This window comes from Pan paniscus, chromosome 2 (assembly GCF_029289425.2).
Source record: "Pan paniscus chromosome 2, NHGRI_mPanPan1-v2.0_pri, whole genome shotgun sequence".
In the NCBI taxonomy this organism is placed as follows: Eukaryota; Metazoa; Chordata; class Mammalia; order Primates; family Hominidae; genus Pan; species Pan paniscus.
In genome coordinates this window covers 68,364,951-68,378,545 of record NC_085926.1, presented here as the reverse complement: position 1 = coordinate 68,378,545, position 13,595 = coordinate 68,364,951, and the positions used below count along the sequence as shown (strand labels likewise).

Genomic DNA, 13,595 nt, shown 5'->3' with positions numbered 1-13,595 from the left:
ACAGCAACCCTGTGTGGGTAACAACATGTGTGGAGGCTGGTAATATCAAAAAGACAATTTGACTTGTTTTGCTTTGGCATTGTCTGAAGTGTTAGTATAGAGGTTTTGAAATCTGTTGTCAGACACTTCATAGGAGATGTTTCTCTCTATAGAGGGCTCTCAATACTGTCTCCTCACGGACAAAATTCTAAGTTGACTAATTTACGCAATTTCCCATTGCAGATTCCTTTATTGCCCCCTCTAAGTACATGATTAGCATGACTCAGTTTTAAGAACTATGTTACGTAATAGAGACACACAGCTTAATTACTACACTATTTATTGTTACTTCTTGTTTGGCCGTATCTAACTTTTCAGCCTTCTGTCTCATGCAATTTCATTGTCCTATGGGCTTCCACCACCATGGCTTTCTCTCAACTTTTTGATTAAAACCCATGGATTTTCTGCATGCTCTCTTCTATGCCTGCAATGCTGCTCACCCACTAGCTTGAGCTGTACCTCACATTTCAGGCTTCCTGTCACGTCTTCACAGAAGTCTTCTTAGTTCCCCAATCTCCTTTATATTCCTCATTATTGAATCCTCTCCAAGGATAGAATTCTTTTCCTTCTGAATGTGTGGTTTACTTGTATATGTTTAGGTATGATTAGATCATGATCTGTCTCTCCTGCTGGACTGTAGGTTCCATGACAGCAAGGGGCTGTCTTTGTTCAGCATTATGTGATTAAGTATTTGGCATAATTCCTGGCACATAGTCAATACTCCAAAAATAATTGCTGAATGAATGAATGAGTGAGTAAGTCTCTCTAGCAAAGGAGATAACAAGTCAACAAAGATTATAGTACATTACAGTGAGTTATGAGAAATGTTATACAGGCTGTTCCAAGGACTTACAGGTGGGCATTATTAACTTAGGCATAGCAGCTTCAGGAAGGACCTCTGGAATTGATGATCTAAGTTGAGTAATGAAGAGTCAGATGGTATGAAGAAGGGGTTTTGAGGATGCATTTCAATCAGATGGATTAACGAGTGTTGAGATATGAGTCTAGATAATGGCAGTCTTGAAATTCGGGAATGAGGAGAAATGGATGGATTTGGAATGTAAACATATGGAACATGAATGATGATGGTGTGTATGTTGAAGGAAGAGCTTAATCAGGAAGCTAGTGTGACTGAATGGTGTTATTGTTCTCCTAGAGAGCAAATATAAGAAGTGAACTGGTACTCTGAATCTTTCCTACCCTTGCTTCTGATCCTGTCTTCTGCCCATTATTTCCAGCAGTTCCCACATGGGGTCCCATATCTATCCCTACCATGTCCTGGAAGGAATGATCTAACTTCTCTAAGGCATCAGGTTCTTCCCTTGTAAAGTGGGAATAATAGTACCTATCTTATAAGGCTATTATAAGGATGATATAAGTAATAAATTCAATACACAGAGTCTGGCATACAGTAAGAACTCAGTAACTACAAACCAGTAAAATTACCAGTTTTAGGCTACTACTCTAAGTAGTGTTCCATTTAGTTGAGAAGATCATTGCCAGGTGACATGGACAGAATTAACCTCCCTGGTTTGTAAAGAAAAGAGAACAAGGCAAATATCCAGAATGAGCCCAAGATGAAAGGCAACATCTCCCATGAGAAAGAGCTATGGGGAACACAAATGGGCTGCCTGCTGAAATCAGTATTTCAGTTTCAGGTGCCTCAAGGCATGCTGTAGAGCAATCTCTGCTCTTGAATTCCATGACCCCAAGTATATTCTCACAATAACTTCCCTTTTTACTTGAACCTCTATTGAGAAGGTTTAGGTTTCTTGTACCCGGGAGACATTGATGAGAAGAGGCGTCTGGCATAAAGCAAAATTAGTGCGTAGGCACCAAAGGAGACCATGAATGATGACTTCTAAGTTAGCATGTACAGGTCACTCTAAATTTAAAGGATGTGGCCTTCCTTTGAATGAGTGTCTAGTTAATTGCCCAACCATTTTATAAGCCTAAGTAATATAAATTGATAGTCCAATAAATTTTACCCTCAATTATTAAAATGATGCAATAATGAAAATACCAAGTAATATCAGATATTATTGGACTTGCTTTTCATTTCATAAACAAAACAGGTGAAATGGGGAGGGTGAGAGTGTTCCACCAATGTCCTAGGTCAGTTGGTGATCTCAAACCCATCTGTTCTTACAGAGTTGGTGCATAAGATTTCCTTCCTATGACTACTCCACCCATCTAGGAACCCAGGTTTCTCCTCTCGTTTCCTGGGGGTCAACTATGCAGGGTAGGAGGCTAAGGAGGTCGAAGGACGCCTGTGTTTATGACTTTTGTTGGAAAATCAATGTGCAATATCTAGCTGCTGTTAATGGATGGTCTTCACTTGAAGGCAGCTAATAAAATGGCTGGAACAAAGTGTAGTGAGCTGTCAAGTACAGTGTTCTCTTGGCTGGAGGCTGGAGATATGGATCTTTAGGTAAAGTCACATCTCTCTGGTACTAGTCACAGATGGCCTTTACTCTAGTAGGCCACATTCCTGCTACCCATGTGGTCCTTCCTTCCTCCTCTCCCTCTGCTCTCAACAATATGGGTAACAGGAAAATACTCATTCTTCAATTTTAAATCTGAATACCTTAACAGGTTTTGAATTTAAACTCCACATGTTTGGGCATCTCTTCTCTGGTTAGTGGGTGCATTAGTCCATTTTCATAGTCCTATAAAGAAATACCCAAGACTGGGTAATGTATAAATGAAAGAGGTATAATGGACTCATAGTTTCACATGGCTGAGGACGGCTCATAATCCTGGCAGAAGGCAAAAGAGGAGCAATGGCACAAATTACATGGTGGCAGCAAGAGAACATATGCAGGGGAATTGCCCTTTATAAAACCATCAGATCTCATGAGACTTATTCACTATCACAAGAACAGCATGGGAAAACCTGCCCCCATTATTCAGTTACCTCCAACTGGGTCCCTCCCATGACATGTGGGGATTATGGGAGCTACAATTCAAGATAAGATTTGGGTGGGGACACAGCCAAACTTTATCAATGGGTAATTCATATCTTGTTGTTTGAACTTGTATGGGGGGGTGGTAGGTTTTCAAAAATTCAAGGAGCTTCAGAGGATGGAGGAACATATATATCATTAATTTTTTAAAATATTACTCATCTGTATAAGTTTATATACAGGTCCCAGAAGGGGATACAAGTTTTACTACTTCCTTATATAAAGTTATCAGATTCTTCCACATAGCAATGTACCAGTATCCTTGGCAGCTTCCAGTGTTGTTGCAGAAGGACAGGGTTATAGATTTTCCTAGAAGTGTGAAATAATTCACAAGATTTGCTAGTTATTCATATGGACAGCACATTAATAACACAGGACCCTAGAATCCTGCCTTATCTAGGCTGGAGCCCAGCTAAAGAGACGAGGAGCTGACTCCTTAGATTTAGAACAACATTCTTCCCACTTTCTGGAAAAAGAAAGGATGAAAAGTGCTATCATATCAGAGAAGACCAGTTCTTTGAAAACACCTGAGCTCTCTAGAGATAAATGAAAACCAATGACTTGGGGGCTACTTTGGGGAAATTTCTTTGTGAATTTGAGGTTATGTGTAAACAAGTTTATGGCAGTTAGGTAACTGACAAGGATTTTGGGTGTGCTGTGCCATGACCTATCTCTCTCTCTCACACACATGACATACACATCATGACAGATGTTTATACAGAGAATTTTGCTTCTCTTAAGTGGCTATATAGATGGGCTTTACAATGAGACTTGCTACATTAATCCAAGTATACGCATTAAATCTAATTTTATATATAGTTTTCACACTAAAATAACATCAAAATTCTTGAAATATTTCTTAGATGATACCCACAGTCATGAATCTGATCCTGTTGAGAAAATGCAGAGAATTAAACATTCAAGAGATGTTGCTAAAGTCATTGCAATTATAATGCACATAATTTGTATTATGTACCCGAAACAGCCAGTCTCATCACAAAATTGCCTATTTATCATCTTCTTTGTTGGTGAACCCCATAGAGAAGAGTGGCTAACTAATTGAGTTTGTAAGCCGTTTATCACCGAGTATGATTTAAATGTAATTTTTTTGTCTTTCTTCCTTAAGTCTGGATATTACCAAACTTTTCATCTCTGCCTATTTGATTGATGAAACACTGTAGTTCAGTGTTTAATGTGCATTTCTTCATGTGAGTGACGGTAAGCATTTTTTCCATGTTTACCAGCCATTTTTATTTCTTTCAGTGAACTACTTATTTCCCTGCGCTAAAAAATTTAGGTTCAGAGCAGTCTGTACAATATAATATCATTTTTATTTATAAAGTTTTATATGTCTATACCTGTAGGCCTGCATGTACCCAAATATTTTTCTGTAAGGATATGTAGAAATATGACAAGGATAATTTCCTCTGGCAATTATGATGTGAGAGGATTAGTGAGAAAGAAAAAAATGAAGAATTACTTTAATTTTTATCCTTTCTTTGTTAGGTTTATACAGATACATTTCTTTTGTAAAAATTTTTAATTGATAAATAATTACGGGGTACAATGTGATGTTTTGATGTATATTTCTATTATGGAATATATGCATACATTTATATTCACAACAGATTATATATATTACTTTGATTAAAGAGTATATTTTTTCTACAAAATTAATTTTTTAGAAAAAAAATTCATTCAAAATTAGTTTATTCACTTGAAATTAGTAGGAAATGACTGTATGAGCTAGTTACCACATATTCCATTGCCTTTAAGGACCAGGCAGGAACATCAACCTGTCAGAGCCTAGTGCAATAATAAGAAAGAGTGAGCCTTGTGGGAAACTGGAGTGTCCCATTTAAAGGCATGCAAAGTCAATTTTTTCAATACTCTGCTGACCTCAGGAACAGGTCTGAGAATGGTTTTTGCCAGTGGGCTGGCAACTGGCAACTGCTGCTCTAAACTAGAAAACAAACAAACAAACAGAAAGATGACAACATCTGCTATTAGATAGATACATATGATGACTGAATTCCAGTTGTCTTTATTAGGAGGAACAAACGTAGGCACCTATCTTTTATTAGGCAGTATAAAAAGCTTTGACAGTTCTTGTACATTCATCCTCTCATTCCTCTTATGAATGCAGACTTGCATCCCTCACACACCTGTACATGCTTAGGTGCCAAGTTGGGGACTAAATGCTGTTTCAAGGAGGATTTGCAAAGGATTCAGAAAGCATGCCTGAAAATGCCATCACTTCACTAAAGATGTTATGCAAGATCCTCTTCTAATAAGAACAATCGAATTTCCCTTTATAAATGTCTTCTGATAAAGTCAAATGCGTTCAGCATTCCATCTACTAAACAAGTTTGGTGTGTTTAAAAAGAACAAAGCAAGTTTCAAACAGAGACAGTAATGAAGGAACCACAGCCAGGCTTTGTGGCATGCATCCCTGATCCACCACAGCAATTCATTATCTCAGTATTTCATTGTGTGTGGATGACAAGTAACAAATGGCAGAACCAAAATAGGTCATCTTCTCTGTCCCCTAAAACGTTTAATATTTGTGAATATAAATAGGGGCTTAGGCTTTTTCATACTATGCTTGCTCTGGAAGCTCTCTAGATGATTTCCAAGCTGCAGTTGAGCCCGACATGTCACTGAGATACTATAAATCACATCAGTATAGGATCAGTTGTGTACTGTCTGGCCAGCCAGTCTTAGGAAACACTTAGCTATCTTCGGGCATCACACTATCCATTAACTCGGAAGACTTGAAAGACATTCCTAAAAAACAAATCATAGTCCACAGACTCTACAGCATCATGGCCCCAAGTCTATTGCATGGAATTCTGGGGACTAGAGGATATAAATAAATGTTACAGTTAAAAAGGTTCTAAAAAGTTTGGGAAATATTGTGTTCAAGTTTAATAAGCTACTTGTCTACAGAATTTCTCAGAGCCTTTAATACACTGTCATGTTTTGGAAGGCTAAGCAGAGGCTATCATACATAATCCTTCTCACATATATCTCATGTTGTCCTATGAAAAACTGTTGCTGAATTTCAAACTTCCTTCAATTATCAAACCTTTTTCTCTACCATGGCTGTCTCTAGGAAATATGATGGTATGTGGTCAAGAAAATTGTATCATGACTTTTTCCCAGGAGCAATCACCAGAAGGAGTTTTTGCAGAAGTTCTTGTTCTAGAATCTCATATAATGCCACTTGAAAAAAAAAATTAAAGTTACATCTGTCAAATTTTATTTTGTTAAAAAATAGTTATAAACTGTAAGACTGAATACAAACAGTTCTTGGGGAAAATGAATCAAGTCTTTTTATGGATAGATGTATTAATGTTCCTTCTAAGCATTTATTTATTAACTACTCTCTTTTACTACCCTTAATCTCTGACCCTCTCTTTCTCATATGCTTTGTATGTTTCTTTCTCTCACTGTCTGGTCTGTCTCATCTTCTCTGTCAGTCTGTTTTCCTGGGTCGAAGTCTTTACGTATGTCTTCTCTGTCTCATTTGCACTTATCTTGGGGACTAAGTATGATGAGCCAGGAGCAAAATGTTCTGTTATGTTGTAAGTTTTGTTTCTTCACAGAAATAGCAGGATGACTTTTTCATTGTATTAACTAAAGGGTTTTTTTATTTGTTTGTTTTGTTTTGTTTTAAACTTCGGTTTTCACTGCCATGAAAGAAAGTTTTCTGATGTAACCTGGCCTTTTTGTTAACACTTTCTCTTGCTGGTGATCCAGTATAAGAAGGCAAGAACACCAGGTGAAGGTTGCTAGTAATCAGTCATCAAAATGGTCATAATTTACATGGAATGAGAAGAAAGACTTCTGAACTTATCATAGAGATTTTTTTCTTAATTACAGTGATGCTAAAATCTGCAAGGGATTAAAGGACCTACCCTACTAACGACTAGTTAAATGCCCCCCACACCCCATATTTGTCCATGTTAGAAACAGATAAAAATTACAAGACAATAAAATCCTAAATAGAGAAAACTGCACGAAAATTTTACCACTCCCACTATGCCTTAAACAATGAAGCTTCAATCATTCTATAAAAATAAAAGCACTGAAAGAACTGCTTCTAATTGCTCCATAACAATGAAAGTGCAATCATCTTTATGATGTAGAAAAAAAAGGGGCAGGTATTGCCCAATGAACTGGGTGTTTCTGTAAGTATCCACATGGTTGGGTTTACTTCCCTCTCACCCAGATACTTTGCATCTTATAAGAATGCCCTTGGAATATAACTTGTGTTCATGTTAGTTAAGAGTTTGCCTATGCTGGATGAATGATGAGCCCTGAAGACAGCCCAGGCTGACCTTCTGGCTATGCCATGACTGGCTATGTGATTTTTGAGTCAGTCACCAAATCTCGCTGAACCTCAGTTTCCTGGCGAATAAAATGGAAATAATAGGAGGACACACCTTATAGGGTTAGAGTTAGAATTAAATAAGTGTATAGACTTAGAGTAGTTGGGACAGTGGCACATAATAAGCCTTAAAAAATGGTAAACATTATTTTTATTATTACTGGTATTAATTATATTCCATTATTTTTACAACTTTGAGATCGATACTATTTTCATGCCATTGTAGATTAATCAGAATCATAGAACGTAACTTCATAAGCCCTCCAGAAATTTATTTTTGTTTGTTTTAAATCATTTGCTTGGAAAAATTGTTCTCAAATAAATAGGTGTGTTTTGAGTCATCAACCTCTTGTTTATGAATCTTTATTTGATTTTAACTTTTAGTCCCTGAGAAGTACTTGGAAATTAATGAAAGGCTGTAGGTAATATTTTTAGTTGTTCTCAACTAAAGATATTGAGTAGCATGCTCCCCACTTCCATTTTGGGTTATACATTAATTACTAATTAGGGTATAATGACTTACATTCCTTCAGAATAGTGCTAGGCACAGGTTCAAAGATATAATGCTTTTATAAGTATTTATAAATGACTACTTCATAACTTAATTTGGCAAGTGTGTAATTTGGTGTTTTCAATTATTAGAAAATAGAGTATCATTTTTGAAATAAAAGATCACCACTTAAAATTTTCTCTAAATATATATTATACTCTTGAATAAGCTGCTAAGGTTTTACCCCAAATTTTCTGTTCCATTTTAAATAATCTGCTCTCAGATTCTCAACCTTAAAGCAATCCAATATATGCTTCTTTTAAAATGATAGCTATTCTCTTGTTTTTGAAAACACTGTAAAAGGCAACTGACCTGAAATTTCAGAGGAAGGCAAATAACAGCAATTGGAACACTTACCATGGGAAATTCACTGCATAAGACAGAATATGTTTAGGACAAACATGGTGTATAAACTATCAACTGCTGTCACGCAGAGAAGTTGATGCCTGTCTATTCTTAGGGAACTGAGATTGGGAATGCAAGAAACTCTGTAAATGCCATAAAGTGGAGAGGATAGTTAAATAAACGATGGTGTATCCACCTCTGAAAAACCCATATAGCTATTAACAATAAGTTTTTGAAGAATATGTATTCACTTGGGAAATGGTCATCATATATTAAGTGAAACAAGCCATCCATAAAACTTTGCTACAGCATTTTAGTTCAATAAAATACCTACAATGTGAGTTTGCTTTTTAGTAGTGGGGTAAGACTGGAAGGACATATATTAATATGTTATCTTACAATGTAGTAATAGTCCCTGGGCAATGATATCATGGGTGATTTTAGTGCATGGATGTATCTCTGAAATTTTCAAAATTCCTATTATAAACATGCATTCCTGAAGATGACTTACCAGTATTAGTAATATCCAGGATAATTAGTTGGAAGCATTTCTAAGAAAAGATGATGGCTAAAATTCCACCGTATTCAATTAATATGAAACAAAACTCATAAAAAAAGTTTCTCTCTAAGCATTATCCACATTTACTAGTGAGATAGAAAACAGATATTATCATTTAGTGAGCCTCTGACGGGAGTCAGACATTGTGCAAAAAACATTATATAGAAGATTTTCTTAAATCTAAAAAAATCAGCACAATCTTAAAAAGTAGAAATGTCTATAATCCCTATTTTACAGATGAGCAAACTGAGCTTAGGAAGCAAATGTCATTCTATCAAAAATAAAGACGAGGAAGCTGAGGTTAGAAAGCAAATGTCATTCTATCAAAAATGTCATTCTATCAGTAATAGGTACAGCTGTGATTCCATCCAGGTATATGAAATTTCTCACTCCATGATGTGAATAACTATACTGAAATTTTAATTTATAGTCACACTTTATATTTAATTTTCATTTAGAGATCTAGGCCACCAAAACAATTTTGATCATAGCAACACAATAGACTTGCCCATACATGCCAATGGATTGAAGGATTTTGGAGTAGAATGTTACCAAAAATATAAATAATCAACATGAGAATAAAGAACACTCAATACTTTATTGACTTTTGCCTGGAATGCAGAAAGGATAGCCCTTTTGTTTGAACCAACCACACCAAAGGGTTCAGAGTTCCCAAAGTCGAACAAAGTTTTCCTGAGATAAAAATATTACTGTTATGTGGCTTAACTTCTTACAAATCTTAGGGCTAGATACCATTTCCCCCTCTGTCAGCATAAGCAATGCATTGCACTTTGTGTTTTGTATCCAAATCCTAAAGGCAATTCTATTTCTAGATCATTAGAGATAAAAATGAACTGGAAACAAAATGAAGATTTATAGTTAACGGCTTCAAGGCTTTCTTTGGCAAAGAACATGAGAAACCATCATGGTTTTGTTTTATAATGCTTATTGGCTTCTAGGGCCAAGAGTTTCTTCTTTAAGAGAGAGGGAAATAGCTTTACTCATCTAACTGCCTGCCTTCCCTGCATTAGAGGTGCTCACTGTGTTGACTGTAGTGTAGAGTAAGTAAATAATCATAGTGCTAGTTTTTGAACCTCAGCACCATTGACATTTTGAGCTGGAGAATTCTTCGTTGTGGGGATTCGGGGGCGCAGGGGTTGTCCTGTGCATTGCAGGATGTTCAATAGGATTCATGGCCTCTACCCACTAGGTATCAGTAGCAGCTCCCTTGTTGTGACAAATGCGTAGACCCAAATATCTCCAGACATTACCAAATGATCCCTGGGAGAAATTGCCCCAGTTGAGAACTAGTCCCAGTATATCCCCAAACTTGACTTTTAAACATCCTTTAAAAAAATGTTTGACCTGGCCAGGTGTGGTGGCTCATGCCTGTAATCCTAGCACCTTGGTAGGCCTGGGCAGGAGGGTTGCTTGAGCCCAGGAGTTTGAGACAAGCCTAGGCTATGTAGCACGACCTCATCTTTACGGAAAATAAAAGAAAAATTAGGTTGAGGGAGAATGGTTGCTTGAACCTGGCAGTTTGAGGCTGCAGTAAGCTATGATGGTGCCATGGCACACCACCTGGGTGACAGAGCAAGATCCTGTCTCTAAAAAATAAAAATAAAATAGCTTGACCTTCCCATGGCATATAATTGACAGCTGTATATGCCACATAAGCTTGCTCCTCCGGCTGTGACTAGTTGGGCAAAGGTTGACACATTGGCCTAAGCTGGGCCAATCACATGTTTTCTTCTCAGATAATGTATTAAGACACAGAAACTGAGTCAAATATATTCATGCCCTGAAGCAATGCAATCATGCTGAGAGAGATTAGAATCAGTACCATGAAAGTAAAAGCCTTATATCATTCTCTAATTTATGAGAAGGTAAAAATAAAAATCTTGAAGAGAGACAGTCTACATAGGAGAGAATTAGGTAAACGAGATCAGAGATAGTATGTTCCGTGAACAAAGAAAATGAGATGACAGCTGCCTGAAGAATGTACGAATTCCACGAGGTTTGGCTGAATTTCCTTTAATTGGTTCACTGAGATTCCTTTATTTTCTTAAAATACTTCCTCTTTACTTAGCCTAGCTTGAGTGTGTTTCTCTTTCTAACCACCTACTGACCCACAATGAAAATACATAACATGAATCGATCTAGAGGTTGTCCTTCCTTATCTATATCTAGAGAAAGAACAATGAACACCAAGCCAAGGGATTCAGGTTCAATGTCCTATTATGTGAACTAAGCAAGTGACTCATTTCTTTGAGTCCTCCTGATTTCTTAAATAAAGGATTTGAAAATCAACTTACACCCAGCTCTAAATTATGAAACATAAAGATAGAAGGAGAGATTTATAGTCCCTTTGCACCTTGGACTCATTGTTTGACAGTAACATATAAAATTGTCTTAAAGGTGGTGGTCTAAATTTGGTATTAGAGTCCATTATGCTGGGCTGAAGAGTCATTCAAGCCAGGGCTTATCAACCATAGGATGAATGGAACACTATTCAACCCTTCCAAGCCTCAGTTTCTACATGTTGAAAATGGTAGATAAAAATGTATCTCCTTATGGTAACCAGCTTCCATGGTGCCCCACAATGATCCCTGACTGCTGGTCTTCCAGCCCTTGCGGTCTACCACCACAATGAATAGGGGCTAGTGGGTATAACCTGTAGGATATTGTGGAAATAACAAAGAGTAACTTCTGAGGTGACATATAAAGGCTTCTGTATTGTTTTATTGGATTACTCACTTTGAGGGAAGCCGGCTACCACGTTGTGAGGACATTAAGTTTTTTTTGAGAGGTTCACGAGGCGAGGAAACAAGACCACCTCCCAACAGCCATGTGAACAAGCCATCTTAAAACCATTCTGCCATATCAGTCAAACCTTCAGATCTTGACTGCAACCACATGAGATACTCTAAGCCAGAACCTCGTAAGTTTAATTCGTGACACACAGAAACTGTGACATAATGTTTTCTGTTTTAAGCTGCTAAGTTTTGGGATTTGTTATATCACAATAGAGAAAAAATATACTGCTTTGTAGAATTGTTGGGAGGATTAAATAAAATAATGCATGAGAAGTGTTTAGCACAGGGTTTGATCCATACTGAGGACTCAGGACAATTCTGTTTGTTCATCAGTTTTTCTGGAGCACCCAGAGTGGTATCTGGAATACAGTAAGTGCTCATTAAATATGTGTTGAATGAATGTTAGGTATTGTTATATTTGTCAGGCCTCTGAGCCCAAGCCAAGCCATCACATCCCCTGTGACTTGCACGTATACACCCAGATGGCCTGAAGTAACTGAAGAATCACAAAAGAAGTGAATATGCCCTGCCCCGCCTTAACTGATGACATTCCACCACAAAAGAAGTGTAAATGGCCGGTCCTTGCCTTAACTGATGATATTCCACCACAAAAGAAGTGAAAATGGCCGGTCCTTGCCTTAAGTGATGACATTACCTTGTGAAAGTCCTTTTCCTGGCTCATCCTGGCTCAAAAAGCTCCCCCACTGAGCACCTTGCGACCCCCACTCTGCCCGCCAGAGAACAACTCCCCTTTGACTGTAATTTTCCTTTATCTACCCAAATCCTATAAAACGGCCCCACCCTTATCTCCCTTTGCTGACTATCTTTTGGGACTCGGCCCACCTGCACCCAGGTGATTAAAAGCTTTATTGCTCACACAAAGCCTGTTTGGTGGTATCTTCACACGGACGCGCATGAAAATATTTATTATCATTATCACCATCATCATTCTCTAGAGCCTCAGTCCAAAATCATTTCCCAAATGAGCTGGACCTTCATGTTTCTTGACCTGAAAAAAATCCCTTTACCCTAATTTGCTGTAAAAAAAATTAAAAATAAAGATATTTGAAACCCCAGAACCCGGAAGTTTTAGTTCATTTTGTGCTGCTATAATGGAATATCTGAGACTGAGTAATTTATAATGAATAGAAATTTATCAGTTCACAGTACTAAAGGCTGGGAAGTACAAGATCAAGGCATCAGGTAAGGGTCTTCTTGCCACATCATCACATGATGAAAGGCAGAAAGGCAAGGGTGCAAGAGAAGTATACACTTACCCTTTTATATTAGCATTAATTCCACCGATAAGAGCAGGCTCCTTGATATGATTTGGATTTATGTCCCTGCCCAAATCTCACGTCAAATTGTAATCCCCAGTGTTGGAACAGGGGCCTGGTGAGAGGTGACTGGCTCATGGAGGCAGACTTCCCCCTTGCTGTTCTTGTGATAGTGAGAGAGTTCTCACAAGATCTGGTTGTTTAAAATTGTGTAGTACCTCCCCCTTGGCTCTCTTCCTCCTTTCCTGGCCATGTAAGACTTGCTTGCTTCTCCTTCACTTTCTCCCATGATTGAAAGTTTCCTGGGGCCTCCGTAGCCATGCTTCCTGTACAGCCTGTGCATCCAGGAGCCAATTAAGCCTCTTTTCTTTATAAATTACCCAGTCTCAGGTTTTTCCTTATAGCAGTGTGAGAATGGACTAATACAGTTGCTCACAGCCCAATCACCTCTCAAAGGTCCCACCTCTCAATGCTGCAATGGCAAGCAAATTTCAACATCGATTTTTTGGGGGAAAAACATTCAAATAATAGCACCAGAGAAAAAAGAATTCAAACTCTGCTGAGGCTGGCAATTGTATAACTTTCTAACACTTCGGATGCACCTTGTTCATTATCTGGAACCATATTAGATAAAACAAGAAATTATATTA

General features: G+C 37.6%; 1 protein-coding gene across 3 annotated transcripts in view; it reads right to left on the bottom strand.

The window, feature by feature from the left end:
- TAFA1 (TAFA chemokine like family member 1) overlaps positions 1–13,595 on the bottom strand; it is a 545,722-nt gene that overhangs the window by 112,558 nt on the left and 419,569 nt on the right. The gene's annotated exons all lie outside the window — the stretch shown is intronic.